A 5,345-nucleotide genomic window follows, 5' to 3' on the forward strand; every position below is an offset into this window, starting at 1 on the left:
TAATTTTATTTTATGAAACCAAAGCTGCTTTTAATTGATTAAGCACTCAACAAGCAAAAGGTTCAAATGTACAACTGAATGCCAGTAGCTAACCAACATGGCAAAGTACTACTATGAAGAAAGCCTGTAGAAGTAACTAGACAGATAGCTTCTTCCTCTTGAACGTGTTATACCTTCATCAATGACAAAAAACGAAGGCATCCCCAGTGCTGTGGCTTAGCTTTAGGTTTACAAATTATAATTGCCAGACATATTTTATATGTTTAGGGGTAAAAATATAATAAAATATGATAAATTCTTAACGGGTTTACGGTTTACCCAATAAGAAAATTGAGTAATCCGTCTCTCGCACCGATAAGCCGTTAATTATAAAATTTAAATCCATTCCCCACCCGCTAATCCGATAACCCAATACCAATAAGGCTATAAGCCAATTTTGCGGTTGGGTTATCGGTAGCGGTCGGTTTTGAACAACCCTAGGTGAGGGAGAATAGAGAGAGAGAGAGAGAGAGAGAGAGAGAGAGAGAGAGAGAGAGAGAGAGAGAGAGAGAGAGAGAGAGAGAGAGGGAGGTGAGATAGAAGCTTGATACAGTGGACTAACTTTATGTATTTGGTGAAGCTACGATATGTAAATTAGAAAATCACTGTATCTTCTACATACAAAAAAATTAAATAGTAATTTTTATCAATAAATACCTCTTAGAGATAGCTATGACAAGTCATTTTCCCTTTTTTCTAACTACTAGTCCTTTTTAAACCAGTTGCTTATTGGGCTTGGATCCCAAATCAACCTTTGTGAGGATCTTCTGGTCTTATTTCTCAGCCCAATAGTTGCTTCTGTGACATTCCTGCAGGTATCGACCTTGGACTGATTCATAACACTCATAGTTATTGGGCTTGAGAAAGATTTCTCCTTTGCTCTTCTGTGGCCCTTAGTATCCCTGTTTTGAGACATTTCAACAAGATGTAAGTTGATGAATCAGCAATTAGAAGAAATGTAATAACTTCAAACCTCATAATGAGCTGCATATACCATAGTTACTCCTATCGATGTGTGACGTTTGATATGTTACCCATGTGAGCTTTTACGTGTAGCAATTGAAGTCTATTAATTAAACATCTTTATAGGGGAGAAGACATTTGCAATCTTATAACTGCCTTTGAAGTTCATAGGCAATTCTAATTAAAAAGTATCTTGAGAAATTCAGATCATGTTTACTATTGAGATAATGCACATGATTATTCACATTGAAAAGAAATGGATTTGCTGTTAATTAATTCTCAACTCCAAAAATTTGCTCATGAGGTAAGAATTATCTGAGACTATATAAGGAGACAAATAACTCAAACTAATTTGGAACACTTAATTTTTAGCATCATTAGAGCGTGAATAAGACATGGTACTCAAAGTCTATTGGGTACAGAGTTAGAGCAATAAATTTTGGAGCACAACTTGCAAATAAGAAAATATCAACTTGTTGTGTCATTTTATATTTAACACAACACTACCTAATTACTATCATTCTAGACGCATATATTTCTGCCTCAACTAAACAGTCATGATAAAAGAATGAAATCCTGCGGGTCCAGAGATGTTAAGGTATTTAAAGATACCAAAAAAAAAAAAAAAAAAAAAAAGCTCTCAGACGTCATTTGAATTCCCTAAGCGACAAGTGAGGATGGCTAAGTGGTTAAGCACCTCCACCCACGATCAGTAGGTCCTGGATTCGAGTCACACTGGAGGGGAAGTGTGAAACACTATAAATCCTCCTAAAAATGGGAGGGGAAAAAAAAAATAAAAAATTCCCTAAGCTAGTTCCCACTGATTAAATGCAGGAGGAAATTCCAATAAGGTCAATAAAACCACTATTCAATGTCCTACCTGAGAGACTGAAACAAAGTCCTCAAAGTAGTACTTCCTCTCTGTTCCAAAAACATTATCTTACTTTCCTTATTAGTTTGTCCCAAAAAAGATTGACATCTTTTTATATTTAAAAATAATTTAATTTTATGAGATGATTTACAGCCACACAAATATCTAAGGTTTGTTTTGGACAACACATTTCAAAAGTCTTCATTTATTTCTTAAACTCCGTGTCAAGTCAAACTAAAACAATCTTTTTGGGACGGAGAGAGTATCAAATTCTGGCATTTTGTGGCGTTTGCTTAAGTTATGTTACTATTAACAAAAAAGAACGTACGGATCATGTTGCCTCACTAGAAATTGATAATTGCACTATTACAGTGTTTTTAAATTCTCAAATCATGGAGTACCACGAAATGTTTGTATTGCATGTGATGTTTCGGAATAACAAATTTATCTAATTACAAGTTCTTTTTCTCTTTCCAAACAAAAATAGGTACTGATTTTATGAGTTGGCAACTTGGCATAACCACATTGCATATGCATGAAGTGATGAAACTATGCTAAATTCACTTAAAAGATACAGCGATTAATGTGCATAACATGCAAGTCTGGATATGGTAATGCGGAATTATTTCAAGCATGACAAATTGTTTCCATAGTTAAAATAATTTTGTTATTAAAAAATATGGGCATGGCTGATATAATACATACTTGAAATAAATAAAAGGATAATAAGATATGATAATAATGACATCTCTCTTAAAGTCTATATCCACTAACTAAATTGAGGAACTTTAATAACGACTGCTGAGCACACTAGTATTCAATTTCTAACCTAATTTAATGTTGTCATCACCAGAACATGCAGGTGGGATCCTTCATTTCTGGTGTTATTCTCCATTTTATATTTTTTAATTTCTCACCTGATATCCAGTATTTGTTTTAGAGGCTTCGACTAATTCGAATCACCACCATATTAGGCTCATTAAAATGAGAAAACACTATCCACCAAGGTTTTTTAAAAATAAATAAATAAATTTAAGATTCAAACCCGAAATTTCTAATAAAGGGTGAAGAAATCCTGTATATCGATATCACCGTAATATTTCGTGGTTCTATTTTATAAGCAGATGTAGTTGCCCAGCTCATGGACGGCATAACAATGGGTATAACTATATATTTATGATGCCTGTCTTCTATCAAGGAAACAATATTCAATCAAGAAATTATTTTAATGGTGAGATGATCTTTAAATTAAGGGTGGCAATTGGAGTGGTTGAATTCGTGTTTGGACGTACGATCGACAATCGGAAAATATAAATTATGACAAAAATTAAACAGGCTGAGTAGTCTATAATGAGCTGCGGCCGTTGTTTTGTTTTGAAAATTGACATAGTGAATTTATTTACTTTTATTTATTTACTAGTTATGTGAGGCCCGTGCTAAGCCTGGGCCCAAACTCAAAATATAAAAGTAGATATTTTAACTAAAGAAATATAATTTGTGTTAGTACAAGTGTACAACAACAACAACAACAACAACCATATACCCATTGTAGTCCCACAAGTGGGTAGTTATATAAAAACAAAATTTTCATTCCACTCCTTTAATATTTTAACTTCCATTTTGATGAAATTATTTACTTCAAATCAAATGTGGAGGCAGAATTTGACATTTATAACTTATGTATCCTAATTTTCTGAAGTTCTTTAGTTCTAAATAAATAATCTATACATAGTTAATGAACTTTTAAGACAAATACATAATTTAACTTGTGCAGCGGATGGAGCTGCTCCTCTCTTAATTAGGGATTAGGGGTTCGAACATGGATATGGAAAAAAATCTTTGGAGGAAGCGCTCCCCCCGAATATACGCGATACAGTGCGAATTATCTAGATTAATTGGGCTCAAATGCGGATATCGAGCACCAATCAGAAAATCAAAGAACATGAAAAATGAGGTAGGAAGTTCGATAGCTTTTGAAAAGTAGACTTTAAAAACAAAAAATAAAAAAATTGACTTAAATAAATAAGATTAGGACCTAAAAGTAATTAATTAAAAAGTTTTAAAAAAATTTGAAAATTATTGTGAGAACTACAAAAGTCCCCAGGTTCGATAACTTTTGAAAAGTAGACTTTAAAAACAAAAAACAAAAAAATTGACTTAAATAAATAAAATTAGGACATAAAAGTAATTAATTAAAAAGTTTTTAAAAAATTGGGAAATTATTGTGAGGACTACAAAAGTCCTCACATTTTCTCTGGATTAATTGGGCTCAAATGCGGATATCGAGCACCAATCAGAAAATCAAAGAACGTGAAAAATGAGGTAGTAGGTTCGATAGCTTTTGAAAAGTAGACTTTAAAAACAAAAAACAAAAAAAAATTGACTTAAATAAATAAGATTAGGACCTAAAAGTAATTAATTAAAAAGTTTTAAAAAAATTGAAAATTATTGTGAGGACTACAAAAATCCCCAGGTTCGATAGCTTTTGAAAAGTAAACTTTAAAAACAAAAAATAAAAAAATTGACTTAAATAAATAAAATTAGGACATAAAAATAATTAATTAAAAAGTTTTTAAAAAATTAGGAAATTATTGTGAGGACTGCAAAAGTCCTCACATTTGCTCTTATATAATATAGTAATAAGTTTCTTCGATGTACTATACGTAATTCTTTATTATATATCTTTTATTGAAGTCTTTAATTCAGCGAATTATATATCATCTTTCTTATGTTGTTGAAAACATAATCTCACCATTTATTCAGATTTTTGTTAAGTTTTAGCAATCAATTCTTTAGCTTTTATATCTCTGAAATAACTTTTTAAAAGATGTTTGGACAAATAAATTGTTTTCTTGTGGAACTCTACATTTGTCTCGTACCACAAGCCACGAACCCACAAGTAAATTAAAGGTATTTTTCCAATTAATTTGAGGGCATAAATATTTTTTAAAACTTGAAGCACGTGAAAGTTATGCTTCCAATTTAAAATTAATCCATTATTTCATTCACTACGTTGGGCAAGTGACCAGATTATTGGCTAGTGGCTACTCAAAACCCCTTTTAAATTTTAATGTTATGAAAACGTATTAGGTTATATTATTAATCCATTTCAACCTTATTATATGAAGGGTCTACATTGTTACAACTCATTTCAAGCCATTTCACGATTTCTTTACGTAGGTTAGATTAGGTTTAACAATGCTGAATAATTGATTATCTTAAGCTTCAGTTATTCAGAAAAATGAACCTTAACTGAATAGATTCTCCTAATTACACTCGAGTTAGCTTAAAGTTTTCGCCTTAAAAAAATGCACTCTTCTGGAACCATGTCTTAATGACTTATATATCCGAACTGCGTACTACTCAAAAACTGAACTCGGGATGTTTTATCATCGTAATATTAATCGATGCATCCAAGGTGGCGCTCCATAATTTTTTCCATTTCGTCCTAGGCTCAAACGTAAAACCTCTA

Source organism: Lycium barbarum, chromosome 8 (assembly GCF_019175385.1).
Source record: "Lycium barbarum isolate Lr01 chromosome 8, ASM1917538v2, whole genome shotgun sequence".
In the NCBI taxonomy this organism is placed as follows: Eukaryota; Viridiplantae; Streptophyta; class Magnoliopsida; order Solanales; family Solanaceae; genus Lycium; species Lycium barbarum.